General features: G+C 36.6%; 1 protein-coding gene across 3 annotated transcripts in view; it reads right to left on the reverse strand.

The window, feature by feature from the left end:
* TTC23 (tetratricopeptide repeat domain 23) overlaps window positions 1-13562 on the reverse strand; it is a 110926-nt gene extending 97364 nt beyond the window's left edge. The window contains exons 1-3 of one of the 3 annotated variants that reach the window (XM_024732069.1): window positions 13315-13486; window positions 12822-12895; window positions 11543-11715 (exon numbers count right to left, since the gene is read on the reverse strand). The gene's annotated coding sequence lies outside the window, so the exon portion shown is untranslated. Of the gene's footprint in view, window positions 1-11542; window positions 11716-12821; window positions 12896-13314 lie in introns of all 3 variants that reach the window. The other 2 variants (XM_024732068.1, XM_024732067.1) reach the window with 2 other exon arrangements.
* Between the last annotated feature and the right edge of the window lie 2179 nt (window positions 13563-15741).

Below are 15741 nucleotides of genomic sequence, written 5' to 3' on the forward strand. Positions count from 1 at the left end.
GCCCACACATTACCCTCTTGGGCTGGGCTTCCCAGGTCTCTCAATCCACTGGCCTACAACTGCCAGTCAGACATACCCAATCAATTGATACTATTTCTTCTGCCAGACCTGCCCAGTAGAATGCTGAAGCACATGATCAGCACCAGATCAAAGTGGAAGGAAGTAGAGGTCTGAAGCAGGGTCTCAGTCTTCCATTTCCAAGAGGTGATATTCAAAAATTTAATAACTGGTATAGCAGGAGGACCAACTAATCCATATAGATGGCAACTATGCTGGAGCAGGGTTCTGAATGTCCCCTGCTGTTCCAGGTGTTAACCTTTGGATGCTGACTTGTGGGGAGCTGTAGGGAGGCTTGAGGAGGTTACTGGCTCCTAGGAAATAACAACCATTATGACTGTATGAGAGTGTACTAGGTAAACACCAACTCTGCCAATATGTAAGCTGAGGCATCAAAAAGCTGTGAAATGGAAAAACACCCTATAAAGATACAAAATACCAAAACTGAATGAAAAGGAAATAAAAAATCAGAATAGAATTATAACAAATAAATAAATTAGTAACTGAAAATATTCATACAAAGTTAAACCCAGGCCCAGATAGCTTCATTTGTGAATCCTACTAAACCTTTCAAGAAAAGAATAATGTGTACCTTTTGCAAACTCTATCAGAAAAAAGAGAAGGAACCCTTTCCAACTTATTCTACTAAGCCAGTATTATCCTGATACTGAAGCCCATGTTATCCTAGTACCAAAGCCAGACAAAGATAACCCATGAAAACAACAAACCAATACCCTTGATAAATATGGGCACAAAATAATCCTCAACAAAATATTAGCAAATGAAATCTAGTGACATATAAAAAGGATTATACCCTATGACTGAGGGAGATTCATCCCAGGAATGCAAAGTTTGTTTAACATCTGAAATCATTATTAATAGAATAGTGGGCAAAAACTGCATGATCATCTTGATAGCTGCAGAAAAATTATTTGGAAAAATCCAACACCCACTTATGATAAAAACTTCTTCAACCTGATAAAAGGCTTGATTTTAAAAATTTAAGGCTAACATCACACTTAACACTGAATGTTTGCATGCTTTCTTCCTAAGGTTGGAAACAAGGCAAAGATGTTTACTCTCAACATTTGTATTCAAGGTTTTAACGGATGTTCTAGCCAGTGCAATAAGGCAAGGAAAAGAAATAAAAGGTATGCAGATCAGAAAGGAAGAAATAAAACTTTATTATTAGATGACATGATCTTCTGTGTAGAAAATCCTAAGGGATCCACACAGAAAAAAAAATAAAAAACAAAACAAAAACAACAGTAAAACCCTATTAGAACTACCAATTTCAGCAAGTTTGTAGGATACAAAAGAAACAAAAATTGTACTTCTGTCAATCTGAAAATGAAATTAAGAAAAAATTTTCATTCACAATAGCATCAAAAAGAATAAAATACTTAGGATAAATTTAACAAAAAAGTACAAGACTTTCACTCAGGAAAACATTACTGAAAGAAGTCAAAGAAGATCTAAATAAATGGAGAGACATTCCATGTTCATGGACTAGAAGCCTTAATAATATTAAAACAGCAATACTCCCTAAATATTGATCTATAGATTTAATGTAATCTCTATCAAAATTCCAGCTGCCTTTTCCCCCCCAGAATTTGACCTTAAATTCATATGGTAATGTAAGAGACCTAGAATAGCTAAAATGATCTTGAAAAAGAAGAACAAACTTGGAGGAATCACACTTCCCATTTTAAAAAACTACAAAGCTACAATAGTCAAAAGAGTGTGGTGCTGACATAAGAACTGACATAGAGTTCAATGGGATAGAATTGAGAATCCAGTAATAAACACTTACATTTACTGTCAATTATTTTTTGACTAGCATGCCAAGATAAATCAATTAGGAAAAAATAGTCCTTTCAATAAATGGTGTTGAAACAATTGGATAGGCAGATGCAAAAGAATGAAGTTAGAGCCTTACATCACACCATATACAAAAATTGACTCCAACTGGATCACAGACATAAAAGTAAGAGCTAAAACTATAAAACTTTCAGAAAACATAAAACTATGCATGAACTTGGGTTAAGCAAATATTCTTAGATACAACACCAAAGGCACAAGGGATAAAAGGAAAAAAATAGATAAATAGGACTCTATCAAATTAAAAACTTTCGTTGCTCTAAAAGACAACCCACAAAATGGGACAAAATATTTGCAAATATATCATATACCTGATAAAGGACTTTTATCTAGAATACACTTACAACTCAATAATAAGACAACAAATAACCCAATTAAAAAATAGGCAAAAGATTTGAATAGATATTTTACAAAGATGTTATATGAATGGCCAATAAGCACATGAAAAGGTACCATTATAAGTCATTAGGAAAATACAAATCAAAACTATAATGAGAACCACTTCACAACAACCAGAGTGACTATAAACAAAAAGACAGACATTTAGAGGTGTTGGTGAAGATCTGGAGAAGTTGGAACCCTCATTCAACACTGGTGGAATGTAAAATTATGCATTCACTTTAGAAAGCAGTTGCATAATTCTTCAGAAAGTTAAACACAGAGTTACTATGACTCAGCAATTCCACTCCTAGGTATATACCCAAGAGAACTAAAAAGCACATTCACACAAAACCTTGTGAATATCTTCATAGCACTATTATTTACAATAGCTAAAAACTGAAAGCAATCCAAATGCTCATCAACTGGTGAGTGGATAAATCAAATGTGGTAGTATCCATATAATGGAATATTATTTTGCAATAAAAAGGAATGAGGAGGGAACTGATCAAGATGGTGGAGTAGGAGGACACAGAACTCACCTCCCCCCACAAATACATCAAAAATACATCTAAACGTGGACAACTCTCACTGAAAACTAACTGCAGACTGGCAAAAAGACTCCTGTACAACCATGGCTGTAAGAAAGATCCACACGGAATCAGGCAAGAAGAGAAGAGATGAGATCAGGTCAGTACCTATGCCCCTGGGAGGAGGTTCAGAGGAAAAGGGAGATTACACAGTAGAGATCCTCCCTGGGGAGTGAGTGGTTTGAGCAACATATTGGGTGCCCCAGCCTTGGGGTCTGACACAGGGAAGACAAGTCCCCATGACTGGTTGGAATGCCAGTGGGACTAACGGGAAGGCTGTGGGAAGCCTGAATTCCACTCACAAGTATCATGTGCCCACTTGATTGCTCCCAAGGCAGGGCAGAGGGAGCAGACTGAGGGCTGTGCAAGTGACTGGTTGGTTTCCCATGATTACTATGGTGTGCGCCACAGCCTGAGCTGAGTGAATATTGAAGTCCTGCTTGGGAGCTTAGCTGTGAGACACAGACTTGGCTCAGACCTGAAGCAGCATCTAGAGGGCAGGGGCAGCCACTGCTGGTGCTAAACATAGCTCATCAGAAAAGCCGTGTCTCTGACTGTGGCTGGACCACCACAGTTCACACTCCGACACATGCTGAGACCCCACACAGGCCCTGACTGCTCTGTGGTGCATCTATCTCCATACTAGGGCAGGGGTGGCTGAGGTTATGGGGAGAGCCCAACTGTGAGAGACAAAGGAGTCTTAGGCCTGAGGTGGCATCTGAACAGGGCAGGGGCAGCCGTTCCGGCTGCTTACAAAGGCAACACATCAAAAGCAGTCCAGATCTCTGACCCCAGCTGGACTCATAGCCTGCACCCTGACACATGTCGAGTGACCACACCAGCCCCTCTTGCTCAAGTACAGCTCCCCTCTGGGGCAGTGGTGCCAGTGCTGGGAGGGAGGAGAGCACACACTTGAAGGGAACTGAGGCAGCTTGGGCCCAAGCCTCAGGGTTTCTGCTTCAGTAATTGACATCCACCCCCAACCCCAATATGGTGGTAAAAGCCACTGAGCATAGGGGAAGCCTTGGCTCACACCTGGCTCTGGCTCTAGCCCCTCCATCTCCAGCCTCACCTTTTACCAAGGTGATAGCTGCCAGTTCACCTTGAGGGAAGACATGACTTGTGTTCACGCCAAATCCCGCTCTCCCACCAAGGCTACTGGGGACATGCAGACTGTATAGGGATGCTTCCACATAAGGACACCCCTTCAAGACTGCAATAGGTTACTATTTCACCTAATTTCATAGAAATAGAGAAAGTTAAGCAAAATGAGAGGACACAGGAATTTGTCATAATTGAAAGAGCAAGAGAAAACTCTTGAAAAAACAACTAAAGAAACAGATATGGGGGACTTATCTGGTGTGCAGTGGTTAACAATCTGCCTGCAAATGCAGGGGACGTGGGTTCGATCTCTGGTCCAGGAAGATCCCACATGCTGTGGAGCAACTAAGCCTGTGCGTCACAACTACTGAGCCTGGAGCCCGCGAGCCACAACTACTGAGCCTGTGCATCACAACTACTGAAGCTTGCGTACCCTAGAGCCTGCACACTGCAACTACTGAGCCCATGTGCTGCAACTACTGAAGCCCATGTGCTCTAGGGCCCGCAGGCTGCAACTACTGAGCCTGCATGCTGCAACTATTGAAGCCTGCACGCCTAGAGCCTGTGCTCTGCAACAAGAGAAGCCACATCAATGATAAGCCTGTGCACTGCAACTAAGAGTAGCCCCCACTCACCACAACTAGAGAAAGCCTGCATGCAGCAATGAAGACCCAGCACAGTCAAAAAAGAAAAAAGAAAGAAATAGATATAAACAATTCACCAGATAAAGAATTCAAAGCATTGGTAATAAGAATGCTAACTGAATAAAGAATAGATGAACACAGTGAGAATTTTAACACAGAACTAGAAAAATATAAAAAAGAACCTGTCAGAATTGAAGAGTACAATAACTGAAATGAAACAAACACTAGAAGGAATTAATAGGAGACTAGGTGATACAGAAGAATGCATAAGTGGGAGATAGAACAATTTAAGATTGAATAATGTAAGTAGAATAGAATAATGTAAATCACCCAATCAAACAGCTAAAAGAAAAATTCATAAAATGAGAACAGTTTAAGGGACCTTTGGGATAACATTAATGTTACCAATGTTTGCATTACAGGGTTCCCAGAAGGAGAAGAGAGAGTGAAGGGGGTTGAAAATTTATTTCATGAAATTATAGCTGAAAACTTTCCAAACCTGAAGAAGTTAACAGATATTCAAGTACAGGAAGCACAGAGGGTCCCGAACAAGATGAACCCAAACAGACCTATACCAAGACATATCATAATTAAAATGGCAAAACTTAAAGAGAGAATTCTAAAGCAGCAGGAGAAAAACAAAGAGTCATATACAATGGAACCCCCATAAAACTAATCAGTTCATTTTTCTGAAGAAACTTTGCATGCCAGAAGGGAGTGGTGTGATGTATGAGTGGTGTGACATACTCAAAGTGCTGAAAGGGAAAAATCTGCACCCTAGGATACTCTACCCAGCAAGATTATCATTTAGAATTGAAGGAGAGATAAAGAACTTCTCAGACAAGCAAAAACTGAAAGAGTTTATCAATACTAAACCTACCCTAAAAGAAATGTTAAAAGGTATTCTCTAAATGGAAAAGAAAAGGTTATAACAAGAAGTAAGAATCTGTAGGAAAGGAAAAATACCACTAGTAAAGGCAAATGTATAGTAAAGACTGAGGATCAACCACTTAAATAAGGTAGTATGAAGATCAAGAGACAAAGAAATTGTAAAATCAACTATAATGACAATAATCAGTAAAGGGATAAAAATGAAGATGTAAAATATGACATCAAAACCCAAAATGTTGGGGTGGAGGGAGAGAAAAAACTGTAGATCTTGTAGAATGCATTTGAACTTAAAGGACTACCTCTTTAAAACAAGTAGATATAGTTATAGGTCAACATATATAGGTAACCACAAATCAAAAACCTATAGTAGATACACAAAAACTAGAGAAAGGAATACAAGCCTACCAATAAAGAATATCATCAAACCACAAGGGAAGAAACAAAAAAAGAAGAAATAAACAGAGAACTACAAACACAACTGGAAAACAATTAATAAAGTGGAAGTAAGTACATACCTATCAATGATTACTTTAAATGTCAATGGACTAAATGCTCCAATCAAAAGACATAGAGCGGCCGATGATAATAAAGCAAGATCCATCTATATGCTGCTTATAAGAGACTCACTTCAGAGCTAAAGACACACATAGACTTAAAGAGAGCAAATGGAAAAAGATATTTCATGCAAATGGAAACAAGAAAGGGGAGACAGAAAAACTCGTATCAGACAAAATAGATTTAAAAACAAAGTCTATGACAAAAGACAAAGAAGGGCATTATATAATGATAAAGGGAAAAATACAAGAAGAGGATATTACACTTGTTAACACATATGCACCCAATATAGGAGCACCTAAATATACAAAGCAAATATTAACAGACATAAAGGGAGAAATTGACAATAATACAATAATAAGAGGGGATTTTAACACCCCATTTACATCAATGGACAGATCAGACAGAAAATCAATAAGGCAGCAGTGGTCTTAAATGACACCACAGACAAGTTGGTCTTTAGAGATATCTACAGGACATTCCATCCCAAAACAGCAGAATACACATTCTTTTCAAGTGTGCAGGAAATGTTCTCCAGGATAGACCATATGCTAGGCCACAAAACAAGTTTCGACAAATTTAAGAGGACAGAAATTATCTCAAGCATTTTCCCGATCACAATGGTATGAAACTATAAATCAACTACAGGAAGAACAATGGGAAAAGCACAAGCATATGGAGACTAAACAATGTACTACTAAAAATCCAGTGGGTCAATGAAGAAGTCAAAAAGGAAATCAGAAAATACCTTGAGACAAATGAAAATGGAAACAAAACTTTCCAAAATCTATGGGATGCAACAAAAGCAGTTCTAAGAGGGAAGTTTATAGTGATACAAGCCTACCTCAAGAAACAAGAAAAATCTCAAAAAATCTAATTTCCCATCTAAAGGAATTAGAAAAAAAAAAATGAAGCCCGAAGTCAGCAGGAACATGAAAATAATAAAGATCAGAGAGAAAATAAAATAGAGACAAAAACAGAAAAGATCAATGAAACCAAGAACTGTTTTTTTAAAAAAGATAAATAAAATTGATAAACCTTTAGCCATGGTCATCAAGAAGAAAAGAGAAAGGCCCCCAATAAACAAAGCAAGAAATGAAAGAAAAGAACAACTGCTATCACAGAGATACAAAAAAAATTATGACACTAGTATGAACAGTTATATGCCAAAAAATTGGACAATCTAGAAGAAATGTACTAATTTCTAGAAACACACCTCCTGCTAAAACTGAAACAGGAAGAAATAGACAATCTACACAGACTGATCACTAGTAGAGATATTGAATTTGTAATAATAATTAAAAAAACCTCCCAACAAACCAAAGTCCAGGACTGAATGGCTTCACAGGGGTATTCTGCCAAACATATAAAGAAAAGCTAATACCCATCCTTCTTAAACTATTCCAAAAATTGAAGAGGACAGAACACTCCCAAATTCATTCCTTGAGTCTCCTACTACCCTGATACCAAAACCAGACAAGGATAGTACAAAAAAGGAAAATTACAGGCTATTATATCTGATGAATATACATGCAAAAATCCTCAACAAAATATTAGGAAACCAAATTCAACAATATATAAAAAGGATCATACACCATGACCAAGTGGGATTTGTTCCAGGGATGTAAGGATGGTTCAATATTTATAAATCAATCAATCTGATATACCACATTAATAAAAGAAAGAATAAAAATCACATGATAATCTCAATACACACAGAAAAAGCATTTGACAAAATTCAACATCCATTCATGATAAAAACTCTCATCAAGGTTGTTATAGAGGTATCATATCTCAACATAATAAAGGCCATTTATGACAAACCCACAGCTAACATCATACTCATTGGTGAAAAGCTGAAAGTATTTCCTCTAAAATCAGCAACAAGACAAAGATGTCCACTCTCACCACTTCCACTTAACATAGTATCAGAAGCCCTAGGCAAAGCAATCAGAGAGGAACAAGAAATAAAAGGCATCTAAACTGGAAGGGAAGAAGCAAAACTGTCACTATTTTCAGATGACATGATACTATACATAGAAAACCCTACAGTCTCCACCGAAAAAACTATTAGAACTAATAAGTGAATTCAGCAAAGTTGCATGACATAAGATTAATATACAGAAATCTGTTGCTTTTCTATATACTAATAATCAGAAAGAGAAAGCAAGAAAACAATCCCATTTAAAATTGCATCAAAAAGAATAAAATACATAGGAATAAACATAACCAAAAAGGTAAAAGACTTAAATTCTGAAAATTATAAAACCTTGATGAAGGAAATGGAAAGATATCCTGTTTTCCTGGATTCAAAGAATTGGTATTGTTAAAATGTCCATACTACCCAAAGCAATCTCCACAGTCAATGTAATTTCTATCAAAATACCCATGAAATTTTTATAGAACTAGAACAAATAATCCTAAAAATTATGTGGAACAACAAAAGACCCTAAATTGCCAAAGTAATCTTGAGAAACAAGAACAAACTGGAGTTATCACACTTCCTGACTTCAGACTACTACAAAGCTACAGGAATAAAAACAGCATGATACTGGCACAGACACATAGATTAACGGAACAGAATAGAGAGCCCAGAAATAAACCCACACACCTATGGTCAATTAATCTAAGACAAAGGGGGCAAGAATATACAATGGAGAAAAGACAGTCTTTTCAGTAAGTGGTGCTGGCAAAACTGTACAGCTACATGTAATAAAATGAGACAAGAACATTTCCTCACACCATACACAAAAATAAAGTGGATTAAAGACCTAAATGTAAGACCTGAAATCATAAAACTCCTAAAAGAGAACATAGGCAGAACATTCTTTGACATAAATTGTAGCAATATTATTTTTGGATCTGTCTCCTCAAGCAAAAGAAGTAAAAGCAAAAATAAACAAATGGGACCTAATTAAACTTAAAAGCTTTTGCACAGCAAAGCCAACCGTTGACAAAATGAAAGACAACCTATTGAATGGGAGAAAATATTTGCACATGCTATGATCAATAAGGGGTTACTATCCAAAATATATAACCAGCTCACATAACTCAATAACAAAAACAAACAACCCAACTAAAAAATGGGCAGAAGACCTGAATAGACATTTTTCCAAAGAAGACATACAGATGGCCAATAGGCACATGAAAAGATGCACATTACTAATCATCAGAAAAATGCATATCAAATACACATGAAATATCACCTCACACCTGTCAGAATGGCTATCATCAGAAAGACCACAAATAACAAATGTTGGCAGGGATGCAGAGAAAAGGGAATCCTTATACATTATTGGCGAGAATAAATTTGTGCAGCCACTATGAAAAGCAGTATGGAGGTTCCTCAAAAAACTAAAAATAGAACTACCATATGATCCAGCAATAATTCCACTCATATATCTGAAGAAAATAAAACAAAATATACATTCACCCAATGTTCATAGCAGCATTATTTACAACAGCCAAGATTTGGAAGCAACCATCAACAGATGAATGTATAAAGAATATGTGAGGTATACATATATATATATATACCTACACACACACACACACATATACAATGGATTATTACTCAGCCATAAAAAATAATAAAATTCTGCCGTTTGCAATAACATGGATGGACCTAGAGGGTATTATGCCTAGTGAAATAAGTCAGACAAAGACAAATACTGGTTATAACTTACATGTGGAATCTAAAAAAATAAAAGAATTGAATGAATATAACAAAATGGAATCAGACTCAGAGATATAGAGAACAAACTAATGGTTACCAGTGGGGAGAGGGAAGAGGGGAGGAGTGAGATAGGGGTATGGGGTTAAGAGATGCAAACTACTATGTATCAAACAAATAAGCAACAAGGTTATATTGTACAGCACAGAGAAACATAGCCATTATTTTGTAATAACTTTAAATGGAGTATATAATCTGTAAAAATATTGAATCACTATGTTGTATAGTTGAAACTAGTATAATATTCTAAATCAACTATACTTCAATAAAAAAACAAAAGGAATGAAGGACTGACACATACTACAACATGGATAAACCTCAATAACATTATGCTGAGTGAAAGAAGCCAGATGTGAAATACCACATATTGTATGATTCCATTTGCATTAATGTATTAAATGTCCAGAAAAGGCAAATCTATAGAGACAGAAATTTTATTATTGATTGCCAGGGCTGGGGGTAGGAATGAGAAGTGCTTGCAAATGGGCATGAGGTATCTTTTTATAGTGATGGACATTTTCTAAAATTGGAATGTGGTGATAGTTACACAGCTCTGTAAATTTTCTAAAAAAATAATCATTGAGTTATATCCTTAAAGTGAGTGAATTTTATAGTATGTAAATCATACCATACTAAAGCTGTTAAAAAATAGCTATGAAACCACCATGCAGTTTTATATGTAATTCTGACTTTTATACATCTTATAACTACAAGACTTTCATAAGATAGGGCAGCACTGATTCCCAAAGACAATATGGCAGAGGCTCCAAAAATTTTGAAAATCAATCTTAACATTCTGGCTCTACGAATAGATGGGTCACATGGTATTATTGCCTGACACATAATAGGCCTCAATAAATGTTTACTGGATGAACAATTAAACCATCTTTATAGTGTGATTTCCCCCCAAACGTATCATCTACCTGATAGATGAAACTCAGTTGATTAGGGCATTTTTTCTTAAGAAAATTGAAATAAATGAAATGCTGATATCCTCAGGGGAAAAGCTGATAAGAGCTTAGGTACTCAGCATCAGTTAGGCTATAATGAGGTAAGATACTAACTCCTACATGCTACAGGCTCACTTGATTTAGTAGGGGTGGAGATGGAGGTGGGGAGTGGGAATGTCTGATCCACAGTCTTTCAGAGATCCAGGCTGACCAAGGTTTAACTGTACATCAACAGGAGTCATGGTAGACTAACAGAGATTGAAAAGCTGTGTATGGGCTTTTCACTACCATTGCCCTTAAGTGACCCACCTCACTTCTGCTAATATTTCATTTGCTCCCTAATTCCAAAGAGGGCTGGATATCCAGGGGAGTAAATGGAACATTTGGCAAGCAATGCAGTATGTCACATTTGTCATCAGGGTACTTTGTCTCAGGATTCTTTTCCACAGCTAGAGATAACCTCCTTCTCCATCTATCTGATTAGGAATCACTGATCAAGAATTTAGAATAGTAAGACAGATAGCTAGTGGGAACCTTCTGTATAGCACAGGGAGCTCAGCTTGGTGCTCTGTGATGACCTAGATGGGTGGGATGCGGGGGTGGGGAGATGCAAGACGGAGGGGATATATGTATACATACAGCTGATTCACTTATTTAAAATAGATGAACTTCAGGTTCTTTGAAGCAAATTTTGAAGCAGGAGACAAATACCCTGATTGGTATCCCTGAAGCTTATTTTGGAGGAGATGGTTCTTGATTCACCTTTTTTTGCCCAACACTGAGGATATCATCTGGTACATGGTAGCAGCTCACTGAGGTATGGAACTGAGTTTTGTCTCAGAGAAACAGATCAGGGCCTACAGTCTGAGTACAAATATCTCCCATCTTCCCATGGTGTTCTTCAGTCACAACTTTTTTTTTTTTGGTTGAAATTCCTTCAATTCAGTTAAATAGAAATAAGAAACCGTTAAATTCTGAGGGAAAAGGAGCAAGAACTGATGCAATGTAAACAATTACTTTTACTGTTTTATTACACCACAACTAACACCTCATCTAATAAAATTTATATTTGTAGTGTTTAACAAAAAATAAGCTCAATGCTTTAGAAGAATAGAAAGAAATGCATCAAGATTTATATTATTCAACCATGTGAAGGTATTTGGAGAAAATGTCTTATGAGGCTGTTACCAATCTGTACTCCATTATTTATAGTATTTAGTCCCTTAGCTTCTGGTCTCTGTTCTTGCAATGTCAGTTTTATCTTTTTCAAATATTACCTTTAAAACGCAAGACCAAACTCCTTAATTCTGGCAATTTTGACTTTTCGTGTAACTTTTCATGCTTTTTAAAAAATTTTTTATTATACCAAGGTCCCCAAATGAAGCTTTTGCTGCGTCAGAGCTAATTATTCTCTATTCTTTAGGTTGCACATATTTGCTAACAACTCTCCCGCTACCCGGGATGCTACTTCTTTTCTTTTCTATCTACTGAAAGTTTGCTCATTGCTGAAGCTCAAAATGTGTCTTAACCCTACTGTGAAACTCTCCCTGAATATTTCTGCTCACACTGATCTGAGCACCTGAAGCATCTAGGGTGTACAGCAGTCATCTATGCACCAAAAACTATCCAGAAGTCTTCATTGAAACTTTTTGAGTCTCTTTCTCCCAGCTAGAGTATGAGCTTCTTGAGAGACTGTATTTTATTACTTTATATCCCCATATATGGATTAACAGAGGACCCTCAAGAAATATTTATTGCATACCTACTCTGAGTTAGGCCTTGTAGAGGTATAGATGTGCTACTAGGTATTATATTTACTAGCTGAATTAATGTTTGAAGAACCTTTAAGATGCTATATTTTGGAATTTTTTATTGGGCTGGATTTTTTTTAAATGTTGCTATTTCAAATATGTTTTAATATACATTATCCTCATTTATCAGTATTTCCTGAACTTTTATATTTTAGTTTTAGTGAAAATATCATTTTTGAAAGTATAAATGCTGGATTTCATTTTTGAGAATTTATCCTTACATTCATTACCTACTGATTCTGTTTCATACACCAATATTATGTTTTCCTTTGTTGTTAGCAGATCTGTCCCTGGATCTCCGACTCTACAAATATACAAAAAACTTGGGTCCAAAGATGATAATAATTTTCTCTTATATCTTTTAACAGCTGGATTGTCTATTATGCTAGGTAAGACAATATACATACAAAAATATTCATTTCCTCTGATAATTACAATAATATTACTGTGTTCCTCTAAATCCATATTAAAGCAACAAAAAACCACAGCTTCTTGGAGTATAAAATATTATTATTTTACTATTATTAATCTTACTACCTTTTTCCCTTTAACATTCAAAAATCCATTACTGATCTGTGAATAATATTCTTTCTAAAAACACCCTCTGAAACTCTCTTCCTGCCACCCTTACATTATGTCAGCATTTTATCTGCTTTTCCTTTGACACTTACTCCTTTAAAACTAGCAAAAAAAAAAAAAAAATCAGAAAAGTTTAACTCTTACATCTCTCACTGTGTCGTAAAATCCTTTGTCAAATACCCGATGTGCTTGAGAGGTTGTCCGTTTCTTTTTCGATCGAATTACACAATGTCTCGGCAGCCTGATTTATCAGTTTGGTCCACGCTGTATCAGTTTGGTGATTCTTTGTACAGATTGATAACCAGAAAAAGTCTAAAGTAGGGCAATTCCAGACTAAATTGGCGCAGCCTTTTCCCATAAAGCAACTTAGTATCTCACAAAACTCCAGGGAGAATGAATGATAGAGCATGCACCAATAGGGAGTGGAGAATAGTGTTTTATCTAAGTTTGCAACCCAATCCTTGGGAGCCAGAGGTGGGAATTTTAAAATGGGGCTGTCCTTTCCTTGGAATTTTCTTAAAGTGGTATCGCTGCCTGATGAGTTAAAGTTTGCCAAAGATTGTCCAATCACTAGTTTGTATTAGAGGATTCCCCCCCGCCTTTTTTGAAAGTCCTTTTTGATGTGGACTTTTTTTCTTTTTTTAAAGTCTTTGTTGCATTTGTTATAATATTGCTTCTGTTTTATGTTTTGGTTTTTTGGCCAGGAGGTCTGTGGTATCTTAGCTCCCCCACCAGGGATAGAACCCACACCCCCTGCACTGGAAAGGGAAGTCTTAACCACTGGACCGCCAGGGAAGTCCCTCCCCCTTGCTCTGAGGGAGGCAAATTGTGAAACTGACACTTGACAAATTTAGAGAACTTTTAAGAGTGGCCATAGGATAATATACTAATACGAAGAATCACATGGCTACTTTTGTGTCAGTTTCAGAGGGCAGAAGTTGTTTTAAGATGATTCATTTTTCATGATCAAATATCAGATGTCAAATTAATGCATTAAAATATTTCATTTTTTAAGAAATGAAAACTAAGAGATTAACATTGATTACTTTTTAAAAATTGTTCTATCTATAGTTGCCTTTTTGTATGTGTGACTCTTCAATATTAGGAGCAAATATATATTATTTGGGTTGATCTTTAATAATCGAAATATTTTTGTTTTTACATAAACTGAAGATTTCCTCATTTTAAGTCTAGCAAAAAAGTTCTAAGTACTACAAATTCTTAAGTATTTGGAAACATGTGTAAAAGGTCTTAGAAGTACATGACATATACCATCCATACACTTCAGTAACTTCTGAAGACCAGGTTTACTAAATAGATAATTGGTAAGTATTTCATTATAACTCATACTTTGTTTCGAGATAGGTCTTATTTTTATTTAATATAACTCTGCTTTCTAGGTTATTTACCTCTAACAGTAATTAAATAAACCAACGTAAATCTATAAAGTCAGGATATCTTGACAATGAACTGCTACATTATAATCAACATCAAGCTTGCCAAAGAACAATAAATAACAGTATCTATAAAGTCAGGATATCTTGACAATGAACTGCTACATTATAATCAACATCAAGCTTGCCAAAGAACAATCAATAACAGTAGTTTCATGAGAGGAAATTTTTTAAAAACTTCATTTCAGAAGAAAAGTTGTCATGTTAACAAGCAAGGTACTTAAAAAATATTTTTTTTGCCGTTCCCTAACAATGCTTTTTTTTTCTTTTTACCATCATAAAGGTCTCTTCCTTTGACGACTTCTTCTGCTGACATAGGAAATTCCGTCTTGAAGAAATATTTATTTACGGTCTACTCAGTCATGCTAGGAACTGCCAGAATATTTAACTTACAAAGTTGTTATTGTTGTTTTGACGATTGTTTCTCACAGCTGTTATTGTCGTTTTAACGATTGTTTCTCACAGCAGACCTACGGTATTTCAAGAGCAGAGACTAGGTTACTGCCTCACTCTTGGAACGAACCTGCCAGCGTGCAGTGACTTCTTTTATACTGGGCTTAAGCTCACTACTTGATTACTAACCGTGGCCATATTACATAAACCGACCTGACCTAAGTTTTTAATCCGTCAAACGAGTATAGTAATAGTACCTGTGTCATAGGATTGTTGTGAGGGTTGAGATAACCAATGCACAGATCTTAGAACGCTGCCTGGTATACAGTAAAGCGACTGGGTGTTATTACTGTTGTAATTTCTCAACGTATGCATTGAATGAGAGGACGAATGCGTCAGTGAATGCATGAATGAAAGAACTGATCAGTTACTGACGGTCCCTGAGGCTGCAGCCGGCTAAACTACCCCCTCAAAATTCTGAGCAAAAAGCTGATCTCAACAACAAATCCGGAAGCCGGAGCCGGAAGCAGGAGCCGGAAGCAAAGACCGGGCCAAGGGCGGGGCCAAGTCGCGGAGAAGCCACATTGTTGGCCAATAGGCACATCGCTTGGAAAACAAGCCTCTCGTGCGATCTATCGTAAATACCGCGAGAACGGTGGAGCATTATCGCGAGGTTCCGTTTTCCTCTTCTCCGCTCTGTCTTCCCCCAACCCTCTGAAGTAAG

Source organism: Neophocaena asiaeorientalis, unplaced genomic scaffold (assembly GCF_003031525.2).
Source record: "Neophocaena asiaeorientalis asiaeorientalis breed wild unplaced genomic scaffold, Neophocaena_asiaeorientalis_V1.1 scaffold362, whole genome shotgun sequence".
Taxonomy (NCBI): domain Eukaryota; kingdom Metazoa; phylum Chordata; class Mammalia; order Artiodactyla; family Phocoenidae; genus Neophocaena; species Neophocaena asiaeorientalis.